Source organism: Tursiops truncatus, chromosome 5 (genome assembly GCF_011762595.2).
Source record: "Tursiops truncatus isolate mTurTru1 chromosome 5, mTurTru1.mat.Y, whole genome shotgun sequence".
NCBI lineage: Eukaryota > Metazoa > Chordata > Mammalia > Artiodactyla > Delphinidae > Tursiops > Tursiops truncatus.
Window position 1 is genome coordinate 64,527,605 of NC_047038.1, and position 26,298 is coordinate 64,553,902.

The window sequence follows — 26,298 nt, forward strand, 5'->3', positions numbered from 1 at the left end:
AACCATGGCCGCTGAGCCTGCGCATCCGGAACCTGTGCCCCGCAACGGGAGAGGCCACAACACTGAGAGGCCCCGCGCGACACACACACACACACACACACACACACACACGCACACACACACGCACACACACACACACACACACACACACACACACACACCCACCCCCCCTCCTAATGAGAGATGTAAATGCAGCCTTTGCTGACCTTCGTTTCTTACAATTCCATACAGATCTTTGGGACTTCTAATTTTAAAAGCCAAACAAAGGAACTGCACCGAATAGGAATTTCCCAGTGAAATAAAGGGAAGCAGGGAATGACAAGTATCTAAAGGTGATTTATTTTTAGAATTTTTTCCAGTCTTTCTGTTCCTCTGACAAAATTTCAGATGTAAAGAGACAGTGGAATTAACACATGACTTCCTTCACCGGTCAGGGTCTATTTTGGATTTATGAGGTATCATTGAAGGTCAAAAGTTTGACAGACTCTTAAGCAATCTAGGTGCATCTATAGGACAGACAAGTAGAGAGCAAGTATTCTTACCCCTGTTTTGAAATTTTAGAAGAGGTAAGAACAATATTGATCTGATTGTGGCAAGTTACATAAACTTCCAGTAGTCAGGGTAGTGAAATGACTCAATGCTAAATTCAATTTTCTTATATTCATATAAAAATAATTAAATCTGCTCTCCCTCAAGTGAACTGGATGTCTTTGGCCCTCCATAGTTGTTAGATTTAGTCCCATTTGCCTAAGTACACAAAGCCACAGGGACATTTTTCCCATGAAGGAAGTTTCCTCTAATTTTTAAACAATCATTTATTCCAGCCATTTTGCAATGACTGGGAACTTGTCAGAAGACTCTCAGCTTCTTACTGCCAGAGTCACTGGGCAAAAGAATACCCAAATCACATTCTTTCATAAATCAATATGCTTGCAGTCTAATCTTAACTTTAGTTCCCTCTTCATGCTGAGGTTTCCCACCATAAGATAAACACACGAAAGATTCCATATGCTTGTTACACCGCAAAGACTATACTGCAACTTCTTTCCCCAGAAACTGGCCATTACAGAAATCTTTTGCAGCTATTCTTTTTCTAGATTTTCCTATCTCCTGTTTGGGTTTTAGCCACTAATAACACAGTTCCAGGTATCTGTGTCCAGGATATCATTATCACACTTGATCAAATGGAAACATCTGATTACGGCTCTAGTTTTATCATGTACGCTCGTATTTTCTACAAAAGAAAAAAAAATAAGCTAGAATAGAAATACTTAGTATTCTCAAGAAATACTGTCATTAGTTTCTCCAAAACTATGTATGACCAGTATATAAAGTTACTCCTAGCAACTGCGTTCTAAAAACAAAAGTTGAGGATAAGAAGCAGTCTTTCAAGCTGACCTTTAATCGGGGTAGGGGATGGGGGAGGAAAGAAAGTTTAAGAGTATTTTCGAGCAACCAGAACCACCATTTAGCGAAAGCTCTTCATGGAATGAGTCACGGGGTATAATGAAGCGCAAATCACAAGGTTACACGTCGTCTCCTAGAAATGCCGCACCTGGTTCCAAATTCTTCGCTAGAGCAAATGCTAAGGTCTGATTCAGGCCCCTGGAAAACCTCAAGCACAGGCAGATTTCACCTCCTTCTCCATGACACACACCTCCCCCTAGTAAAACTGAAAACAACCTTTGACTGAAACTGAAGATTACAATTATCCGGGGACTCCAGGCCACGGAAAAATAAGAGTTTGCAAAGCAATCACTCGGCCCCCTTCATCCCCTCACCATTCCCGCCCCTTCAGCAGAAGGGAAGCCGAATCGGTACGCAATCTGAAATTCTAAACATGTATAAATTCTAAACTATGAAACAAGTACCTGCCAAACACCTGGAGCGCTCTTTCCCCGGCTGGCTCTCTCCTCCCACACGCTCTGGCAACGGAATGCCCTTCAAAACCATGGCTCAGTGCTTTTGGTAAATGTTTTACGAGACACTAAACAGCCTTGAGTCCCACCCTCAGAGCAAACACCATTGAGAGAACACAATATAATGGTCGCAGAGATATCGTGTGATGTGCAATGATGCAAATGAACAGGCGGGCTCTATTTCCACACTTCCCCTTAAGGGGAAAAATATCCCAGACTTGCAAGGGGTGGGATGGAGGGCGGCTAGGGGAAGGGCTCGCAGAAATAAACCTTAATACTAGAAGCATTCGAGTTTTGTGTGGTGTTCTGTTTTGGTTAAAGCGGCATTATGATAAGCTCATTGTTCTAATCCCCAAGCAAGTCTTGGCTTTCTAAATGAAAAAGTGTTAAAGGCAAGAGTTAACAGAGGGTAGAGTTCCCCCACCCCCACCCCGTGAATCTGTAGACACCGGCGCAACTACACATGTACCGTAGATTTCTATTTTTCAGAGGAAATCCGACTCCAAAAAAGCTTTTCATAAACCATCTTCCACCAAACACAAAATGTACTCCCCATTTTCCATATCCCTCAAGTAATTCACAGTTAAAAACCAACTCTGCTCCAAACCAGAAGTTTTGCATTCCATTCGAGTTAACAATTAGAACTGGAGGATAACAGAAACTTGCTGGCACTGAATTATTAGCATACCCAGAATGTCAGGTGCCTCTTGGTACCACCAGGGTTAACAAGATAAAAAGAGAGGGTGTCCAGGGATCCTCGGCCTGGCTTTACAGAAACTACATATGGACATGGCTGGAGTCTGGAGCTCAAGTGGGCCGCTTGCAACTACCTGCTCTTGGAACTGAGAAATGAGAAAACAGAATTATCGAGTGACTGTCAAGCCTACTCTATGAAAAGAGACCAAGGCTGTAGAGAGGAGAAGAAAGAAGTGACTTTGGCTTTGGAATCTCACACACAGCCAGGTTAGGCAACTACGAAAACCGTTTCTCTGGGCCCTACCCCCTAACCCAGTCCCCAGGAATACTTAGAATTCTGCATTTCATACCTTTAGTATATCCAGTGGGGGAAAAAAGAAAACTGAACACAGAATTGCTGTCATGGCTTTTCTTCACACCAGCTGTGTGATCTTGAGCAAATCACTTAACCTCTCTGAGCCTGTTCCCTCATCTATAAAGTAAAAATGTCTAGAAACAGAAAAGATTTGCCAAAGAACTGAAAGCACTCCCAATCTGAGAGCCTAGAAAATGGCATATACACATTTTCAAAGCATTTTAGGGTTGTTGTTCATTTTTTTCTCCCCCCTACCTCCTGTATATAAGTCTTATCTAGTTTTCTATTTCCTTGTATCACAGATGCCTCAGGTTAGGGCTATGACTGACCTGCCTTGGGTGGGTATCCTAAATGCCCGGTTATCTGCCTCTCAGGGGCATGGTGAGGAGGCCTTCCCGGCCTCCGGCCCAGGCTGTCAGCGCCTGTGCTTTCACAACATTTCTCCTCTCGAATTCATCTTGCCCTCTAACACAGATACCTGCCTGCCTCCCTTTCCTTTTCCTTCTGTCTTCTTTTTTTTCTCATTTTCTCTTTCTTTTTTCCCCTTTCTACCCTCCTTCCTTTTCTGCCCTGCATCCTTGAGAGAGAGATGTGGACAGCAATTATTCTCATCATCCTGTTTCTTCTGTTATTTTACATGATATATCAAACAAGCCGGTGAGGGAGGTGAGATAGATGTGTTATCATCCAGATTCTACTAAAGAGAGATCCAGAAAGATTCAACAGCTGGCCCGAGGTCATGGGGCTGAAGCTTGGCTCTCCTGACAGGCCAGGGTTGCCCTACTGCCGTTCCTGGCCCTGACCACCCGACTCCCCACCCTCAAATGTACCTCTTCTCAGTGCCCCAAAGTCCCCACCTGGTCTAATCGGGTCTCACTGTTAATTGTGGCATATTCCCCTCTCAGAGCATTCTTCTCCTCATCTCCTTTCTTCCCCTCTGTGGACTGTCAAACTCTCACCCTATTTTTAGAGTCTATCTCACTTGACCCCCATGACCCACCTCCTGGCTACTGCTGGCCCTGTGTGCCCTTCTTTAGGCAAACCCAAGAGAAGCAAATCTCCAAAGTGACAAAGCTGCATGACTGGGGAATAATTATTCACTTCATAGGAGTCTTTCCTTATTGGGTACCCATGCCACGCCGCACCAGCATGTTTATGTGTACGTCAAAAGTTTTCTAAACCGTAAGAGTATCCACCTCTGCACCCTTAGCATAGTGTCCAGTGCTTACTGTTAAGGAATATATTTGAATTCTGAAGGAAAAAAATGTGAAGACATAATATCAGAATCCAAAGTAGTGCCTCCATGGAGTAAACTCCAGGAATGGCTGGAGGCCCAAGAGTTTAGGGTTTTGATGTAGTAGGTTTGTTTTGGTTTGGTTTTGTATTCAGAGAGAATGAGAAAAGTGGATTATAAAGACAGGGTAGCAAATAAACTAACCATCAAATCACGCCATGAAACAAGAACCAATGATTAAATGCCTACAATTCACCAGGTACTTGATATACAATCTCATTTAATTTAATCAAACAGAGGAGGAGGAGATAGGTTCAAAGAGCCTGGCTGAGGGCACGCACTTTGCCAATAAGGGCAGATCTGAGAATCAAAGCAGATCCAATCCGAGTCCTTGCTCTTCACCTGAGCCACGCTCTCCTGACACAAGGACCCTGCAGCCTGCTCAGTCTAGGGACTGTCTGCTGCCCAAATCCAGGGCCACCTGTGTATGCTTTCTAGACTCTATGAGAACCCGTTCGGCCCTGTTCTTCAACTCCTTTTCCTTGAGTTCCCCAATCCCTTCCTTTCACCTTTTCTTTTTATCCCCAAGACAATCTGTCCTGCTCACTTTGAAATCTATTGACAAACTCTATTATTGGGGCCCTCATTTGACCACAAAAACCATCCAGAAAGTATGGATTTCCCTACTTCACGTACGCCTTTATGTTCATTTTTTTCCGATGGTCACAAATTTGATACTTGACTTTAAACACTGTAGGTTGTGTTAAAATTCCCTGTGTTATGTATAGCCCTTGGTGTGCTACTGTATTCAAATATTCTACCTCTTGCTGCTCAGAGACTAAATTCTGTGTCCCTGAGGAAGAACCGTGCCTTCTATACCATATCAATGTTTTACAATAGCATTTTCCCACTTCCAGCCAGGCAATTCTAAATCGAGTTTTGTGCTATTGTTTTGGGTATGCCAGCATGCAGGTGTGCCCCTAGTATTCTTAACTGCCAAGTTCTGTTAGGGCAGAAAAATCAACCTCTGGCGCGTGCTGCTCTATCACCGTGGGCCTGTTCCAGAGTGTCTGTGAGTTCTAGGGGCCCACCTCTAGCTTAGGTATATTTGAATCTAGCATATATTTGGCGTGCAAGATGATTCCAGATTCTGAAAGGAGTTTTGCGCTCTCTTGGAGACTAGTGACAGGAGAGGAAGCAGCAGCAGGAGGTGAATATTTTATTTGGAACTAGTAGGTCTCCCAGAATCTTGGAAAGGTCTTGAAACTCCCCTGAATCACTCAAGCCCCTTCAGTTTTCTGGAGAGGGCTTCAGAGAGCATTGTGAGTGAGGCCTCAGAAACTGCTGGTCCCCTAGTCCGGCCTAAACCAAACCCTAAGGAAGGTCCCAATAGTCCCTGGTGTTTTCCCAAACTGCTTCAGGAAGGAGACGGTGGAACAGATGAGGGGAACACGTGATGAATCTACACTGTCCAGCAATGTCTTTCACTGGGTCATCAGCCACTAGAGCAGCAATTCTCAAAGAGAGGTCCCTGGATCCCCTGGGAGACCCTAGGACTCTTTCAGAGGTCTGCAAAGTCAAAACTATTTTCATAATAATACTAACATTTCTGCCTTTTTCACTGTGTTGACATTTGCACCAATGATGAAAAGGCAGCAGAAGGTAAAACTGCTGGTACCTCAGCACAGAATAAGACAGTGGCACAAATGTGTACTAGTAATCATAGCATTTTTTTATTGCCAGGCGCTAGAAGTTGTTTTTATTTTTTTCTTAAGTGGCAGTTTTTCTTAAGAATGTACTTGAAGCAGGAAAATATTAATTTTATTATGTCTTGAGCATATACCTTTTGAAATATTCTTTGTGAGGAAATGGGAAGCAAGTACAAGCACTTTTGCTGCATAATAAATTATGATCGTAGGCTCAAGGAAAGTCATGTGTGTGACTGAGTTACAGACTGAGCTACAGCTGCTTTCATCATGGAAAGCATGGAACACTATTTTTACTTGAAGCAGATGAACTATGGCTTATCCAGATGTGGGTTTTTGGTAGACAATTTCTGGAAAAATGAGTGAAGTGTGCCTGTCACTTCAAAGAACACAACTAATAGTATTACTATTTGTTTCCAATGATAAAATTTGAGCTTTCTAGCAAAAGTTAAAATTTTGAAGAACTTGAATTCACCACCATGAGCTTGACAGCTTGCCAATAATTAAGTGCTTTTCTGATGAGATTAGTCGTGACATTATTAAATGTGATTTTTAAAAATATCGTCTAATGAAATGTGTCAATATTTGGATCATCTTCACAACTCAGTAAACTAATATTTTCCAAATGACCAATTCACGATGTTATAGAATCATGCATAGTAAAAGATCCATTCAAAGTACAAGATAAACCAGTGGATTTTAATATGAGTATGAAAAGTTCATTGATATGGTTTCAGATTCTACACTGCAACTCATCTTTAAGAAACTATCTCTTGTAGAGTTTGGGTTTAATGTCAAAGAAGAATGTTCTCAATTATCTGAAACGGCTATCACAATACCCCTCCCTTTCCCAACTACATATCTTTGTGAAGCTGAGTATTCTTTGTTTACTTTGATAAAAGTAACATATCTCACCAGATTGAAGGCAGAAGCAGATATAAGAATACAGCTGGGGCTTCCCTGGTGGCGCAGTGGTTGAGAGTCCGCCTGCCGATGGAGGGGACGTGGGTTTGTGCCCCGGTCCGGGAAGATCCCACGTGCCGCGGAGCGGCTGGGCCCGTGAGCCATGGCCGCTGAGCCTGCGCGTCTGGAGCCTGTGCTCCGCAGCGGGAGGGGCCACAGCAGAGAGAGGCCCGCATACCGCAAAAAAAAAAAAAGAATACAGCTGACTTCTATCAAGCCAGTAATTAAAGAGATTTGCAAAAATATAATGTGGTTTCTACCATCTACTTTTTATATAGTTTTTCATAAAATGTCATTTATGTTAACATAAGAAATTACGATTATTTAAGTACTTAATAAATAAATAAATATTTTTAATTTCTTAGTTTGAATTTCCAATGTGGTAAATAGTAACAGATACAACCCACATAAACAAATACACTTCAGGTTCCTCAATAATTCTTAAGAATGTAAAGACAGGGTTGCCAGATTTAGCAAATAAAAATGCGGGATGCCCAGTTAAATTTGAATTTCAGATAAACAACAAATAATATTTTAGCATAAGTATCCATGCAATATTTGGGACATACTTATAACAAAAAATTACTTATTGCTTATCTGAAGTTTACATCTCATTGAGTGTCCTTTATTTTACTTGCCTGTCAAGATGTGCTGAGCCCAAAAAAGTTTGAAAAAAGCTGCAGTAGACCATGCCCCTCACACATGTACTAACACACTAATACCAACACTTATTAAACACCCACTGTGTACCAGACCCAGCACTAAATTCTTGACAAATATTACCTCTTCAATCATTCCAAAATCCTATGTGGCAAGTATTATTATGATCCCTAGTTAACTAAAGCTAGTTATTGGGGGAAGGCAAGACTGGAACTCAGACACCCAAATCTCAGCTTGTAACTATTAGGCTTACACTGAACTCTGAATAATGGAGAATCCCAAAGATGATGGGGTTTTCTGTGTATTTGCATCTCAAATTTTAGCAAATCGATTTCTGTTGCCTCTCTTCTCTCTGTCTCATAGTTGTGTGTTCTGCTATCAGAACAATGATGAAAACCAAGGCTGTGTGTCAGGGAATTCTATCCAGAACTGGCCATCAGCATTTGACTCAGAGCAGACTTTCCTAATGGATGCTTCCCTGGCCATGACAACAGCACTGTTCCAGGCTGGGAATTCTAGAATGGAGAAATGGTGCACAGGCACTGCTCGTTACTGTTAATTGGAAGCTGCTGGGAGCTTGGTGCTGGGCTAGGATCGTCCTTGAGAATAAATTGGTAAGTTCTCCAAATGAATCTGTACTAGCTGAAGCAGATGCAACCATTGTTGTAAGTGAGCCAAGGTCCTATTATTTGTATGATCATGACCCAGGCCACTGGATATATTTAATGAGCTCAGGTTTGACAGTAAACAAACTAGAGAAAGTAAATTTTTTTATGATCCAGGATGGGGGCAAGGGGTTGCCTCATGATCTGCAAATACAAAAATGAATTTGCTTGCAGCCAACTAGGGGCCCACCCTCAATCACCAAGGGCTATAATGAAATGTACAAAGTGATAAACATATAAGGGAGGGAGGGAGAAAGAGAGATACTAGTCTTTCATTCGGGAAAATTTCTTTAACAAAGGGAAGATTTACCTTTCAAATCTCTTTTGTTTTGTAAATTTGGATTTTTATTAGATGTGAGGCACACTACATTATACTAAAGGCAGTTGTGTAACCAGAAGCCAAGGGTGATAGAACTTTGAAAATTATCCTGGAGGAGAGGATGAGACAAGGGGAGGGGGAAAAAAGGGTAGATCAGAAAAGAAAAGATGCCAGAACTGGGGTGTTAGATAATGAATATGTGCATTTTAGAAATCAAGATTTAGTGAGAGCCTAGAGAGCAGGCCGAGGGAGAAAGAGGGTTTGGGGAAACCCAAGGGCCCTTGCTGTGGGGCATCTGAAGGAAAAGTAAGAGTCATTTTTTACTTTTAAAACTGTCAACTTTGCCATTCGCCTCAGGCCCACCAGGCAGGGCTGCTGTCTGAGTTCAGATACTGGCCCAGCCCTGCCCTGGTGGCGGGATCTGCCTTTCCAGCGGTCTCTCTATCTGCACACTCAGTCTAGATAACTCAAGCACTGAAAGGAGTGTCTGCAGAGAGAGGAAAAAGAAAAAGAATAACAAGCTGAGATGCAAGCACGGCTCCCTCCTCAGATAAGCTTGGGTGACCAAGGAGTGTAGCTTTACCCTTCAAGGAACCCTCAGAATTTATTCTTGTGAATGCTGAATGTCAAGGAGGACACAGCCAGAAACTATGACTCATCAAATTTCCAACGTCAAGACCAGAATGCACAGTCTGGATCCAAGGACTGGCTTTGCACTCAGAACACTGAGAGTCAAGGCCTCTGCCTGCTTCAGATACAAAGGCGGTGGAGCCATGGGGCCCGGCCTTCGCCCCACCAGCCCATTGCTTTTCCCTGTCTTCAGCGCCTGGAGAACAGGGAGTTTTATCCCACTGCGTTTGAGCTACAGGCCCTTATGACATCTCAGAAAGCGATCTGCCTTGAAAAGTGGTTGGATCTGTACATCATGGTCACTGGCCATTGGTATAGAGCCAGAGAGTAAATATTTTCGGCTCTGCAGGCCATATGGTTACATATTTTTCTTTCTCTTTCTTTTTTGGGGGAAACGCTTAAACATGTAAAAACCATTCTTAGCTACATACAAAAACTGGCAGCAGAGCAAGCCATAGTTTGCTGATCTCTTACTCAGAGCAAGGGCAAAGGGTGGGCGGCATAAACTGGAGGTTTCTGCACGCAGTCTGGTTGTCATAACATGAGACAGCTGTTCCATTGCCTTCTTACTGACAAAGGCTACCTAATTCTCCATCGCACTTGCCGAGTCTGACATTCTCCACTTGTGGAGGCATCTTCCCTTTGCTATGATCCTCTTCAAAGAAGAATCTAGCTGTAGATCTGGCAGGAAATTAAACCTTCAAATGATAGTGTTATATAGTCAGAAAATTAGATAAAAGGCATTTAAAATAAGCTAGAATATTTTTTAACAGGCTAGTTTTCCATTCTGAGTGTATGTGTGTGTGCATGAGCGCATTTCTGTTTAAAATGAACACTCCATATGTATCACAAAATTCCAAACCTGGAAAAATCTTCCGATGTAGCCTAGTCCATAAATGCATGAGCGCATTTCTGTTTAAAATGAACACTCCATATGTATCACAAAATTCCAAACCTGGAAAAATCTTCCGATGTAGCCTAGTCCATAACTGTTTACATTTGAGGAAACTATGACCTACTTTGGTTAAATGAAATATTTCAAGTTACACACTAGCTGGCAGAAGAGCTTGAGCCAGAAACTTGGTTTCCCGATTTCCAAATTAGTTCTCATTCTACTACTCTACTTTATAGCACATTGCCAAGTTAGTACTAAAAATTCAATTCAACAAATACTTATAAAGTATTTCCATACATGCCCAGCACTGGCTCAGTGCTCTGGGATACAAAACAAGTGTAAGAGAAGAGTCCTGCCCATGAAAAGCTTTTGAGCTCACTGAGGCGCACACACATGAAACAAATATATTCTGTCTTACATTGTTATGTAATTATACAGCTAAAACAGAGCTGATGATTCTTCCTGTAATGACAGAATGGTTATCTTTGCTGTTCAATATGGTGGCCAGTACAGCCACGTGTAGCTGCTGAGCACTTAAAATGTGGGTAGTGCTACTGTTACCAACCTGGGTTCTTGGACCCGTTAATCAATAAAAATTGATAAGAGGCCAGAAGAGGAAGTTAGGCAAGGCTTTATTGGGACTCCTGCTATAGCCCAAGGGAGCAAAAACAGGTAATAGGTTCCCTTGCTCACTCCCCGAGGCGGGGTGAGCTGGTCCCCTAAATGGGGTGAGGATGGGGTGGATCCGTGGGGGGAGGCGTGGCTTGGTGGTCTGCCCACCCCCTTGGTGGTGCTATGTGCAGGGGTCATGCTCAGGACCCTGCTTTTGCTCCCTGCACCTCAGAAATGGCAGTTGGGTTTTGGTCTTTTTTGTGACATGCTCATAATTTGCCCCAACTGCACATGCTTGCAGTTATTTTTAGTCCCTCATAGTTTCTTTGTATTTTGTTGCTCTGGAGGAGACGTTTGTTCAGGTACAAGCACTGCAGTAAAGGGTCCCAGGTCCCAGCCTGTCTCATGACTAAGGAAGTAAACTTTTAATGGTATTTAATTTTAATTAGTTTAGATAGCCACATGTGGCTAGTGGCTACTGTATTGGACGTCACAGGTCTAAAAAAATGGTTATAGATCTGGATGGAAGATAGGTAACAAATATTCTGTCACTTCTCCCTGTTGTGCCCTTGACAGAAACCACTGCTGATCACAGAACACTTCCCCTCTGAGCAGGGATGAGCTCTCAGGATTCCCCATGCAACGTTATTCTCAATTGTCTGGACCTGGTATATATAATGAAACCTATTTGCCATCCTTGATACAGATAAAAAGTGACAAATGTGAACAGGAGAAGGAAGTACTTGAGCTGAGCTTAGAAAGGCAACGTTTGGACACATAAAGAGAAAGGGACAAAGAGTGTGGGGCTCTCCAAGTGGAGAACAGTATGATCTGAGGAACTGGACAGAGTTCTCCTGGTTCTAGGACAAGGGGGATGCTGGCCCTGCCAGAAGGGAAGATTGCACTGGGTGAGGTGGAGATACGGGGACAGACAGAAGTGGGACCTAGATTAAGGAGACCTTTGCATTCCAGGAGTTTAGACTTTTTCTCAAGAGCAACAGAAGCCCCTGAAGGTTTAAGCAGGATAATGACAGGAGAAAAACATATTTTAGGAATCTGATCTGATAGTGAGCCACAAACAGGATTGCGTAATGGTCACATACATTCAGAAACCGGTAAGAAGGCTATTCCACTAATGTTTATGGTTTTCCTTTAGGAAAGTAATACTTGTTTATTAAAGAAAATGTATGAATCACAGAAAAGCAGATATAAAAATTAAAACTAGACCTCTACCTTTCACACTCAACCGTAGCTGGCATTTTGATGCAGTTTCTTCTGCGTTTTGTTGGGTTTTCTTCCCCCCTTCCGTGGCTATTGCAATAATTCAGGAATAAAGTTAGGACTAGGAAGGTGGTAGTGTGAATAAAGAGGAAAAGCCACAAAAAATTTTTTTAAGTGAGACAGCAGAGTGAAGAGAAAAGGTCATTAGCGTTAAGGGACCTGGGACCTGAGTTCTAGGCTTGACTATTTCAATGGGCCGCCTCTCTCTCAACCCCTAGCCTTGGTTTCTGCATTTTAGCATCTAGGGACTGGTCTAGATCAACTTCTTAATCTCTTCTTACTGGTGTCTAAGTAAAGGTCAGATGAGATTTTCAAGACCTTCCCCCAGACCTACAATGGAACTGAAATGTGTCTGTGTTATATCTCTGTTCATTTTAAGTGAACATCACAACAGATAGATAGCTGGGGTTGTCATAAGACAAAGACGTTCCCATGATCTTTAAGCTGTACCAGTAACACAGAACGGGAGTTCTATTACAGGTGTATCTATTTTATAGATACACCTGTAATCTATAAAATTTTAGGTGTTAAGTAATTAAACTGTATATTCTGAACAGTGTCATAGGGAGGACGTGTAGGTGTGGTTCCCAGGACATGTAATGGGGTGGTGTAAACAGGGGATCCATTCTCAGACAGGACTCCACCAAGCAGTGGCAAAGTCTTCCTAAGACCCAAAGGTTTTTAAGGCCCAAACCATCTTCGCAGACCACAGGAGAAACAAACCCAAAAACAGCTACTACAGAATGCAAATTATGTTCTCCGGAAAAAGCAATACACAGCCATTCACCAGGTTAATAAGCAAAAGTGTAAAACAGTGGTTGTCCACACAGGACATAGATGAGACTCAATCGTGGTGTTTTCAAAAAATACTGATAGTTGGGTCCCTCCTCAGACCAGTTAAATCAGTGTCTCAGCGAGCAGGGCCTGTGCATTGACATTTTTTTTTAAAGTTCTCAAGACAATTGAAGCCTGAAGCATCAGTGGATATCCCAGAACAAGAACAGTTGAAGGGGCCCGGGAGCAGCGTGGGCCTACACTCAACAGACCTCTCAAAAATGACGACATCAAATTCACTCATGACTAAGAAACCAGCAAGCTTGAGAAGGCCAATTCAGTGGAACTTGGGTTCCATGTTGTATATGGTATGTGTATGTGTGTACATGCACGTGTGTGAATTTCCGAATCTGTCAATTAAGTTACTCAATTGCTTAGCAGTACTCTGGATAGAAAATGTGAACAAAAAGCATGAAGTTTCAAAACCTGAGAATCTCATAATGGTCCAAAATGGAAGCAGGGTCAAGTAGCTGGCCTCTGTCTGTTCTATTTAAACCATCTTTTTTTTTTTTTTTAATCTGGCTTTTGGATGGAGGAATTATGTATTATACTATGCCAGTGATCACCCTTCCCTGATGCCGTCAAGTAAGCAGAGAAAAAGAAAAGTGGACACATTTATTAATGAAAACAATCTCTCACTAGAAGCTGATCACCTTCCTATAAGCGGTAGATGAAGGAAATTAAGAACATAGATTTGGGGAGAATTCAAAGGATTGGCAGGAAAACAGGACTTGCAATCCAGCTCTAGGAAATGATGCTAATAGAGAAGGAAGAATATATGTCTGAACCACAAAAACAAAAAATCTCTTAAGGGCTTTTAAAGATTCTTCAAGAAATGTGACTAAATCCTTATTTTAGGACAGACGTCTGTTCATCTGAAGCCACTTTCCCTCTACCTCTTTCCCCATTGGGTTCATGGTTATTCCTTGAACCTGACACTCGCCGGCCCATGTTGAAACCCTCCAGCTGTTCCTCATTTGATAAGTCACTACCACCCGCCCCCAGTTGCCCTCTGCCTAGTAAACCACTCCTTCCTTCTCCTTCAGGTCTCAGTTAAAACAGCACTTAAATTCCAAGAAACCTTCACCAGTGGTCACTCCTCCCACTGACATTCAGAGTAGGTCCTCTGGTTTTAAACTCCCTTAACTCCTTGCAATTCTTCTTCAGCCCACTCACAACTCAATTATTTAATGTCTGCCTTGCCTACTAGACCAGGTTCTTGGAGGCAGAAAACCAATCCTTTCTGTCTTAATCTCTTAATTACCCAGTACCTGGCACAGAGCCTGGCACATAGTAGGTGCAGGGAAAAACCGTAGTTAACCAATTTACCTGTACCCCTACTGATTTAAGGATTAATGTACTATCACGCATGGGGCCGTATAATACAGAGGTTCTGCAAATCTTAAAGCCTGTATAAATCAGACCCATGTGACTTGGAGAATCCTGTCCATTCTGTGATTACCTCTACAAAGATGCTACTTACTCATGCATTTAACATGAATGTGAATTTGGACTCATTCACACATAAATGGACGCTAACAAATCACTCTGGGGACATAGTAGTGAAATATTCTAAAATAGAGTATTTGACTTGTAAATCCCATGATGCAGAGCACTGGAAGGGAGCCAGGCTTTGGATAAGAGTATCTGTTCTAGGACCTGCTGCCTAAGAGGCTGCTCCGTGATGTCACATGGGTTGTTCTGAATGCCAGGACCCCTGCTTAGGAGGTCCACAGGCTACTCGTCTCAAAACCATCATATGGAGTCACCAAAAACTTTAGTTTTTAAAGGCACTTGCACTTCGTGAAAAATAGGAGGCAGACAACACTTAATGCTGGTCATTTGTGGGTTATTAGAGGAATACTGTGTTTCACCAAATCGAAATCTCCACAAGATGTATCCCAACTTCAGACATGTTAAACTGTGGGGGGGAAGTGTATTCTACAGTTGATGAAATGCAGTGTACACTACAGGAAAAACTCAGTATTAAAAGACTTTAAGCGAAGTCACTCAAATATAGCTTCTGTCATTCTTTTTGACTGTGGGAGTCTTCTGGGGACAATGGTACTTACAAAACATACAGGGCGGGCTTCCCTGGTGGCGCAGTGGTTGAGAATCTGCCTGCCAATACAGGGGACATGGGTTCGAGCCCTGGTCTGGGAAGATCCCACATGCTGCGGAGCAACTGGGCCCGTGAGCCACAGCTACTGAGCCTGCGCATCTGGAGCCTGTGCTCCGCAACAAGAGAGGCCGCAACAGTGAGAGGCCCGCGCACCGCAATGAAGAGTGGCCCCCACTCGCCACAACTAGAGAAAGTCTTCGCACAGAAATGAAGACCCAACACAGCCAAAATAAATAAATAAATTAATTAATTAATTTTAAAAACCAAAAAACATACAGGGTACTCTGGCCTAGTAAATTAGGCAAATACCCAGAAAAAAACGATATGTGTTGGTTTGAAAAATGAGAGAGGATTAACATTTGGCTGTCACTATGTAATGTTCACCTACTTTTCTCCACCCCTGAATGATGTTCTTTTGAGCCCCAGTGAAGATGGAGCCAGATGACTTACCAAACCTCCTCACTGAGCCCAGGAGTGGCTGATCTCTGCTAGGTGACCTAATGCGAGGTGTCCTGATGCCTCTCTTACCCGAACTCTGAAATGGAAAAGATAACACTATTGAACCAGAGATGGCTAAGAAGAAGTATGCAGTAAATGATGGCTAAGTGGTTGGAGGGGAAGAGGTAAGAAGAAATATGGTGTTTTATGATTAATAAACACCTTTGTGTATGCATGGATTACAAGGAAAGCTGCATAACTGGTCAGTACAAGAGATCTGCACTGGCTCACATACATGGAGAAAATAGGTCATGTCCTTTTGCCAATTCCACAAGGCTATTCAGGTTGATATTAGCTAAAGGACATTCAAGGGAAAAAAATCTCAGTCCAACAAGGAGAGAAGAGGAACGTATAAAGAGGTGGTGTAACGGGGAGGAGAAGCTCACGGGTTTGGCCAGGTACTCAAAACTCACCTCTACTGCTTGCTAGCTGGGTGACCTTGGGTGTTTTACTCAGCCTCTCTGATCCTCCTTTTTCTCATCTAATATGAGCCTGTTTATCCACGTGTTACAGACATTGTGACAATAAATAAGACAACATATATGAAGCCCTTGGGGCCCCATATGAGAGAAAACATTCAATGGAGGGCAGCTATGATTATTATATTCATTTAAATGTTTTTCTGCAGAGGCACATTAAATTGCGGTCTTTCAGGGTATATCACCAAACACTCAAAATTGTTTAAAGCCCTGTGAGCTGTTAGTGTTTTAAATATTTCTTTACCTTTGGAAGCCCTTTGCAGCTAGCTTTTCTGCCCATATATGAACAATATTCCCTACCTATTCCGCTTCATCTTTAATTAAATACATTTGACTAACTAGGCTCTGTACAGCAGACTTTATTATGCTGCAACTCACTGAGAATGAATAAAACCCCACAGAAGTCTCACTACCACCCACTCCAAGAAAGACCACAAGTCTGCAAGCTACCTCTGGGAAACAAAATACTGAGTTCTGCTAACTCCCTCAGTTGAACTAGGTAATCATTTGTTCCAAAGTTCTTCCCAACTCAATGGCCTAATTAACTAAGGTTGAGCTTTTGATTAACACAGTGCTTGAAGGAACTTTGACCCACAGAAAGTTGGCATTTGACTTGCTTCTGAGTCCAACTTGTGTCACGAGTGCTGGTTTCAAGGGTAATAAAGGACTGGCTGTTTGCTTACAGCAAATGGAGGTGGTGCCGTGTCATTATAAGGCTTTTCCCTCGACTGTCCACCGAACCCTTGGCAAAGGTAGTTTGCAGCCCACACGTCAGCTTTTGGAGTGAATAGGATGAAAGGCTGTATATTTCCAAACTGAAAAGCACCTAAGTTCTACTTGGCACTTTACCTAAATGTCAGTTGTTTAGGAAACATGAATATGATCCCCTGATCAAAGTGATCAGAGTGGAGATCGGGTGTTGGAGCAGGTGCATGTCCATCTAGTGCTATGTCCATCTAGATTCTGCCTTGGTGAGCAAAGTGCTCTCTCTCATGCCTCCTGAGTTCTAAAACACTCGTCAGACACAAGGCAGAGACCACAGTACCTGAGAGCGCATGTTCCTGCCTGTTATAAGATGAATAAGTATCCTTCCTAAATTCATATGTTGAAGCCCTGACACCGCCCCACCGCCCCAGTACATCAGAATGTGACAGTATTTGGAGATAGGGCCTTTGAAAAGGTAACTAAGGTTAAATGAGGTCATATGGGTGGGCCCTAACCCAAAATGAATGGTGTCCTTATAAGAGGAGATTAGGATACATTCACATATAAAGCAAGGGATGACCATGTGAGGACTCAGCGAGAAGGTGGCCATCTGCAAGCCAAGGAGTGAGACCTCAGAAGAAAGCAAACCTGCCAACACCTTGATCTTGGACTTCCAGCCTCCAGAACTGTGAGAAAATAAATTTCTCTAGTTTAAGCCACCCAGTCTGTGGTATTGATGTTTTGTTATGGCAGCCCTAGCGGTCTAATATACTACCTCCCTCTCTGTACCCCCAACCTTATGCCTCAGGACCAGGCAGGGAACAAATGAGGAAGTAGACTAAGAGCAAAAAATAACAGGAGTGGTGTAGACAGTGGTAAATAGGAGAGGTACCAAATTTTTAATCTTTAAAAAATACTGGGAAGCCACACAGAATATGTCCATGGCTTGATTATGCCGGAGATCTTTCAGTGGCAATCCCTGGGCTAAACCACTGCAATGAGACGCTTAAAAACACCCACTATTCATCTTTCAACAAATATTAATTGAATACCTACTACAGGTCAGGCCTTAAGCCAGACACTGGGTATAGCAGTGGTGAATAAAAGAGGCATCTTCTCTGCCTTCATGGTATATAATGGTCTGGAATAGGGAGTCCAGGTACTGAGCTAGGCGAGAGACGCCAAGTTGAAACGACAAAGTTGCTGCCCTCCAGGGTGCCGCAGATTAGCAGACCACAGACATGAAACAAGACCATCATGAAACAATGGAACACCAGCTCTAAGACACAAGGGGCAATGGAAAGTGGAAGGATGACTGCAAGTCTGTCAAGGTTAATCAAGGAAGACGTGAGCCAAGTTCTGGAGGATGAATAACAGTCTGCTTGGCAGACAGGGATAACGAATGAGGAGAGGGCATTTTTCAGCCAGAAGGAACAGTGAGTTCCTGGGTATGCGGACATGAGAGAGCGCAGCATCTTTGGAGAATGACGAGTAGTTGGACTGAGGGTGGGCAGCGGAGGGGGCAGCAGGACGTGCAGCTGAAAAAGGCAAGGCACTCACATTTCATTGCACAATGAACCACTGGAAAATTTAAATCAGGAAGGTGGCATTACCAGAACTACCTGTTAGAAAGACTCCTGACCATGATGCAGAGGGGCTAAAGGCAGGGTGACCCATCTGGAGAAGATGAAGGTGGGGACCAGGGAAACAGACAGAGGGATGCCTGGCAGGCAAGGTCAGGGATGCAGAACTGAAGTTGTCATGGCGTTCAACCCATGGCCACAGACGACACTGCCCAAGGACATTATGTGCATCTAGAGAAGCACTATATATATATATATATATATATATATATATATATATATATATATATATATATAGTGTGTGTGTGTGTGTGTGTGTGTGTGTGTGGTACGTGGGCCTCTCACTGTTGTGGCCTCTCCCGTTGCAGAGCAGAGGCTCCGGACGCGCAGTTTCAGCTGCCATGGCTCACGGGCCCAGCCGCTCCGCGGCATGTGGGATCTTCCTGGACCAGGGCATGAATCTGTGTCCCCTGCATCGGCAGGCGGACTCTCAACCGCTGCGTCACCAGGGAAGCCCGAAGCACTAATTTTTTAAGGGTACTACTTTGATCAATGAGAACATGTATTTCTTAAGCTTTTAGTTTCATTTATCTTACATTTCACATCAGTTTCCTCATCTAAATATGGATAATAATGGTACTTCCTTCACAGAGAAGATTCCTTGAGCTCATTAATACCAGTAAGTTAGTTAAGTGCCAGAAATGCATTATTATTAAATCAGCTATTATTAGAGCAGAAATAAACTTTAAAGAACAAATGGATAATTATCAACTGCGCAGTTAACGATAATCCTCCCTCTCAGTGAAAATGAGCCAGAATCTTAAAACTACCACCACAACTACAAAGAGTAAGAACTCATATAATTGTCTTGGAAAGAAGTTGCCTCTAATTTCCTTAATCTCTCCAGAGCCCTCACACAGCTTCTTAGGAAGGGCCCCAATATTTGTGCATTATCATTACTTTACATTTATAAAATGCTTTGTAAAATGCTTTATAAAAATTTCAAAGATTAATGATCCAAAGGGATGTCGGACCTGCAAAGGGAGACTGACTGCAAAGAGACACCAGAGAACTTTCTAGAGAGCTGGGAATTTCTATATCTTGATGAGGGCAGTGGTTCCATGGCTGTATGTGTTCCACATAGCACTAAAAATTGTTTGAATGTTATCTATATGTAAATTATAGTTCAGTAAAGATTGAACAAGGATAAAAGGGCTGGAAGATGAGGGAAAGGGGAGTTCAAGGGGAAATGGGTACTCATATTCCAAACAAAAGTGAAAATAGATTTGAGTGAAAGAACTTGCCCTAAAACCTTTAATTTCCAAAAACACTGTCTCTTGAAATGGATGAAGCTGGCTAAGAATATAAAAAAGCTTCCTTATGCAAGAAACATTTTTAAAAATTCAGAAGTTCTCACCCTCATTATCCTGTGTCTAAAGCACTTTTTACCCCTCGACTCACTGGACAAGCTGCCCTCTTGTGGCTTTGATATATATTTCCTGAGCACAAAAGTGGGCAGTTAGTAAGCTATTCGGGTAGCAAGCCCAGCCTGTCCTTAAATATTCCTCAAGGTGACTGAGAGTGCGTGTGCTGGCCACTTGCACACAAGAGGTACACGGGGCATTCTGGGCTTGTATCATAGCTGCTTTAATAACTAAGAAAATAGGGTTGCCACAAAATACACATGATTTGAGGCTGACATGTTCAAGAGACATTTTAAGGCAATTTAAATTTCACTTTCGCAATATTGTTATCAGCGTATCAGAAGCAAACATCTGTCTCAAACAAGGTGTGTGCAAAGAAAATAGAACTGAAAGTTTCAATTCTACCACCTGTGAATACTATTCAATATTCCAAGGTATGTTTGCACAAAAAAGGAAGACAACAACACCCAGCAAATACTACCCAAACACTCGCATACGGGGAATCTAGGTGTCTTATGAAACATTAAGTATTTGTTTAAAAAAAGGAAAGAAGGAAGGGAGGAAGGAGCAAATAGCATAGCTTTTCAAAAGTTGCACTATAAAAAGATAAAAGACGGCACAAGCAGTAACTCAAAAGATGACAATATTTTCTCTTTAGAAAGCAATCCATCTTCATACAAGCCCTTTTGTCAAACAAATACATAGAGAAAAGACAAAGATATAGATGGAAATAGATGCTGTATTTCAACGGTTGAGATGTTAAAAATGCACTTAGTCCAGATCCAGTCATATCAGGCTGGACTAAATTAACCTACACGAGGGTCACAGGCACTCCTGATAAATGACTGCTAGATCCATATTCTAGTAGAGCAAGCTTTCTTTTCAAATCAAATCATGTCACTTCCCTTCTCAAAACCCTCCAATGGCTTCTCCTCACAGTTGGAATAAAATCCAAAGTCCTTCCCAGGGCTCCCTCCAGGAGCCTGCGTGGCTCTCTACTTCCATCCCTGCCTCTCTCCCACTCCCTCACTCCCTTCCGGCTGTTCCTCCAACATGCCAGCTTTCTCAGCTCCCTGCCTCAGAACTCACGGTTGTCCCCACCTGGAATTGCCCTTCCCAACCTTCCCCGCCTGGCTCTCTCCGTGACTGGACTCACCTTCTGCAAGAAGTCTTCCCAGACCGTTCTATGAAAACAGCCCTCCAATCACCAACCCTGCTTGCACTCTCTCTCCTCTTTCCCGTCTTTAATTTTCGTCTATGCAATTATTATTATCTGAAATTACATCGTGTATTCATTATTATCACTTTTTATTATCTCTCTGCCCCACTGAAATGTGAACTCCACGAGAGAAGGGGCTTTTCTCTCCTAAAACAGAGCCTGACACTTGTCAGTCCTCATTATTTGAAAAATGAGATATCCCGGCTTGGGGAGATAATAAACCCTAATGAAATACATTCCAACACTCTATCACCAACAAGTCCTTCCTTAGGTCTACCTCAAGTCTCTCTTACTGCAGCAAAAGCCCATATCCTTTACTTGAATCCCAGAGTGATGGACAGGGGTTGAGCAACAAGCTGTTAAGTAATTCTTTAGGATCACAGACTTTTGAAGGTAAGATGAGGCCTTAGTTATAACCGGCTCCAGCCCTTTTGTTCTGAAGATAAGTACACAGGCTCAGAGAGGGCAACTGGTTTCTCCAGGCTCACACAGAAAGAGTGAACATCCGCAGACACCACAGCACTTCCAGGGCGCAGAGTGCTCGCCTTTCTCATTCCTACAGTCCCACGAGCCAGCAAGGTGCCTGCCACAAAGAAGGGTGCCCAAGGAACAAGTGTCCTCACTTCTACTCTAAGTGCTCGTTCAACTGAACTGGCTTCCTTCCTCTCATTACTGTCCCAACTATAACTTCCTACCTGAGAACCGTTTCCAGTCACTTGCATCATGTGTCTTCATTTCCTGCCCTCTGTATGTATGACAACATACCAGACACAATGGTCTATCTGGGGGCTGATTTGATCCTTACATAATTCAAATAGCCCAGCATGGAAAATACCTAGGAAAGAGTGGGATATGCAAAGCAAAAAAAAAAAAAAAAAAAAATGCTAGCGGCGTCCCCGACCATGGGTGCTGTGACTGTAATGCAACGCAGGAACCCTGTCTGGTCCATATTTGTTTTCCTACAGCGCCAAGCAGTGTGCCTGGCACACAGTCAAGGCCTATTTGTTGAGACGGAGAACAGAAGGAAATGACATTTTAGATTCAGCTTCTTCTCAGTCTACAGTGGCTTTATAATAACAGATACTTCACACTAACAGCTCACCCTGGCATGGTGTCTTCTGTCCTTAGCACTTACATATATCTTCTCATTGATCCTCCTAAGACATCCATCTCACCTGTAAGAAAGATACTAAACTCTGAAAAACCAAGTATTTTTTAGAAGTCATTTAGCAGACAAACCTAGACTCTCTAGTCTCTAACAAGACTCTGCAGATTTCCTTTCTTCCAGTATATGAGTATCCATATGCTTTGCTGAAGAAATAGTGATGTGTTTGATTATGGAATACTGCCCCAGACCCAGCTAGTGGTGTTAAGCAATATAGAGTATTTGCAACATACTATCTAAAATCTGAAATATTCTGGATTCCAAAACGCATCTGACCCAATAGGTTGCAGGTGAGGATGTCTCAGGTTGACATTAACGCGGAGAAGAAAGCTGTCCACAGTCACACAGGCAGGCTGGGATTCCAACCCAGGCAGTCTAATTTTGCAGACTGTGCTAGCGGCCACCACATTATCCTGCCTCTCCAGTCAATGATGTCTCTGTCATCTGAAAAGCAATTACTGCCTCCACTATTTTTCTGATGTGGCTCCAGGAAATAGGATCCGGCAAGGTGAATGGTGGGGGCAAACTTGTGTTGTCATCCATGAAGACTGATTTGGACCAGCGCTGATGCCAGCTAAATGAAGGCATAGGGACAGTTAACCCAAGCACAGTGGACTTCCTGGGAAGTCATGGCCACGTTCGGGGAGAGGGTATACAAAGCTTTTGGCAATCAAAACTTTCACCTCCACGAGAGCTTCTAGGAAACGTTGAGGCAGACCTGCTAGGAATCTGGAATGACCTTTTCCACAGTCGTTTACAACATTACTCTGTCAAGTGGGGTGAGAGAGCCGTGGGTGGGGTATGAGCAGGACAATGTGTAAGAAGGGTGTGTGTGTGTGTGTGTGTGTGTGTGTGTGTGTGTGTGTGTGTGTGTGTGTGTGTGTGTGTGTGTGTGTGTGTTCATGGAAGCATATGCTCATTACAAATAGACTTTTACCTAATGTCCACAACACAAAACAATTATAAATTGTGTTTTGGCTTTTATTTCTATCCTCTAAACGAATTATCTGTGGAAATAAAAGATGCTACTTAATTGGGTCCAGCGGCGTTCTTACTTCACCAAATACTTGGGGTGAACTCTTTTCTTCAGCTCTCCGTTCAAATGTTACTTCCTCAGGGTAGCCTTCCCCTACAGCAGCCCAAATTAGATTGTTTCCCCCCTTTGTCATCTTGGTGTAAGCTTTTCCTTGTACAACTCATCATGACCTGTGATGAACTACTTGTGAGTTTATTTGTTCACTGTCTAGCTGTCCCCACCAAACTGCAATCTCCTTGTCTGCTCACCTCTGTATGCCCAGCATGTAGCACAGCACCTGACACAAATAAATACTTGTTGAATGAATGAGTCTTGAATTTCACAACAGAAACCCCGGAGGTGGCTAGCACTCCACCAGCAGACACACACCAGGTCTTCTCCCACCTCTGAATTGTGAAAGCCTTATTGCTGTGTAACTCTATTTGGCAATTCATCATATGCCGGCCCAGTGACATGTTATCTCTACAGCTTTAAGTTATTTCTTCATTTTATTATTCTTATTTAACTTTTAACCTGTTTAGATCTTATCTTCCTAACTAGATTAGAAGCACATGGAGTGTAAGTTATACTGCCTCGAAATCCTCAAAGCTCCCTCACCAGCATTTTGCATCTACTCTTTCTAAATGGTTGCTTCCTTTAATGCTCAAAACAGGTATTTCTAAAGGTAATATTATTGAATATTGAAGACCCCAAGGGCAGGATAGTGTCTAAATTTTTTTTTTAATAAATCAAGAGGGCCCAGAAAGACTCAGTGTTGTTTAAATATAAAATACAGTTCTAACTTTGCTTATGTGAGGGACCAACACAGGGCAGAGAAAATCTTAATTCAGCTAAGTTCTTTTTACTTTCATGAAATATCCCCTCCACCATCCTTCAGGTCCCACTCAACTCAGGAAAACTCTCAGTGGCACAAAAGCAGGGTTTTTTGTTGTTTTGCTAAGTCAGGCCCTTTATTACAGGGTAGAAAGAACACTTGTTCCTTATTTCTCAATTCCTCATTCCTGCTGGCAGCACAAAACATGCCCCAGCCCTGACTGTCAAGCACAAATGAAACAGATAACTCAGTGTTCCTTTAAATCTATATATTTCACACAGTTTTAAATGTTTTTTTGGTCTAACTACTTATGATAGATGTTAGATGGATTAGCAAGTAGGTCTGTGAATCATTCACCCCTAGCCGGGCAATCACTTTCGAGCATTAACCTGTTCTCATTTTCTGCCCCGACCCTCATAGAAGCAAAACAGTGAAAAACCAGACCAGTCAGCTGAAATGCTGTTGTCAAAACACAGCCAAAACACTCAGAATTTTCACAATTGTCAGGCGTTTCCTAACATGGCCAGGGTCACTGACAAAGGTTTCACCAACATCACCTGCAGAATCTGAATCCACTCCATGAAAATTGCAGAAAACCCCGAAAATCCTTGAAGCACTCACTAAGGTCAGCCTTTAAAATACAAGGGCATGGGGCTTCCCTGGTGGCGCAGCGGTTGAGAGTCCGCCTGCCGATGCAGGGGACACGGGTTCGTGCCCCGGTCCGGGAAGATCCCACATGCCGCGGAGCGGCTGGGCCCGTGAGCCATGGCCACTGAGCCTGCGCGTCCAGAGCCTGTGCTCTGCAACGGGAGAGGCCACAACAGTGAGAGGCCCGCGTACCGCAAAAGAAAAACAGACCATGTGTCTGGTTTTAATTCTCCAACAACCAAGCAAGGTGGGAAGTGGTAAGCCTGCTTTTAGTGAAGGAAACTGAGGCTCAGAGTGTCTCGTTAAAAAGAAAAAAAAAAAAAAGGCTTCTAAGAAGTAGACTGAGACTTAAACTTTGGTCTTTCTGGCATTATTCCATTATCTTAAAATAACAGATCCTTCCACTAGGAGACGAGAAATCTCTGTTAGTAATAGTAATTAGAGGTCCACAATGTATGGTCTGCTCAACAACTCGAAACAATACACCAAATTTTATATTTTAACATCTCTCAAATAACCAATGTGTATATTTACTCATTTTAAAAGCTATTACTAAATCAGTTGCACGTTTTACAATCTGTACAGTCAGATTACAATTCAGGGAACAAGCCCCCTGAGAGATAATCTTTAAGAGCCACTAGATGTAAAGATACACAAAAGCAACAGAAATAGACCACTGGTCTGCCTGGCTCCAAGACTGTAAAATCAAAGTGAATGAAGAAAAAAACGATGTGACTTTCGAAAGAAGAGGTGGGCCTGCTGGTAAGCCTAGAAAAAACTGGACAGATAAAAGTTGACAGTGCCCACTGGAACTTCCAAAGTCACTGGACTTCCAGTAGTCTTCCAAAATGACTTGCTTCTCCCTATCCACTCAAGGTTGAGAGAGAAGGTGCTCATTTCCTCAAAGTAACCTTATTTCCAGTAGTCAACAAATATTGATAGAGGGCATGCTCCAAGCCAGGTGTTCATCTAGATCTTCTGCCCTGGCCTTGGAGCAGGAGTACTTCTCGTCCCCGTGACACCCCTCATGGCGACTCTCTTCTGAAGGGTTGGGGACCACTGCACTGAAGCAGTGTTTCTCAAGCTGGTCCAATCACCTGGAGAGCTTGTTAAAAATCAGATTGCTGGGACTTCCCTGCTGGTCCAGTGGTTAAGAATCCCCCTTCCAATGCAGGGGACATGGATTTGATCCCTGGTCAGAGAACTAAGATCCCACATGCTGCGGGGCAACTAAGCCTGCGCGCTGTACTTACTGAGCCCGTGTGCCGAAACTACTGAGCCTGCGCGCTCTGGAGCCCGCACACCGCAACTAGAGATAGAAGCCCGCGCGCCGGAACGAAAGATCCCGTGTGCTGCAACTAAGACCCAACGCAGCCAAAAAATACCAAAAACTAAATATTTTCTTAAAAAAAAATCAGATTCCTGACCTTGCCTTGGACTTTCTGCATCAGCACCACTAAAGGAAGGGTCTGGAAATCTCTCATCTTAAACAGTGTCCCAGTAATTCTACTCATTGGGGAAGTTTGTCAACCACAGTTCTCTGGCGGTTCATTTAGCCTATTGCGGGTGTGGGCTCAGTAAGAGGTAATATATTCAATGCAATGTAATACGCTGGGGAGTCAGAGTTTTTAAAAACTGCTTTGAAACATAATAGTACAACAGCTTCCATTATCAAACCAAGGCCCTTTTCCCCTCATTCCTTTGCCCCAAATCCTACCAAGTGAAGTCCCAGAAACTTAGATCCTATCCCACTGAGATCTCAGATGACATAATATTCAGAAGACCAGCAAATGTTAGGTAGCCCACACTGATGGTAATATTCTGAATATTAACACA

General features: G+C 42.9%; 1 protein-coding gene across 3 annotated transcripts in view; it reads right to left on the minus strand.

The window, feature by feature from the left end:
• RBM47 (RNA binding motif protein 47) overlaps positions 1–26,298 on the minus strand; it is a 163,735-nt gene that overhangs the window by 78,753 nt on the left and 58,684 nt on the right. For all 3 annotated transcript variants that reach the window (XM_019928292.3, XM_019928291.3, XM_019928290.3), the window contains exon 2: positions 15,342–15,426. The gene's annotated coding sequence lies outside the window, so the exon portion shown is untranslated. The remainder of the gene's footprint in view (positions 1–15,341; positions 15,427–26,298) is intronic.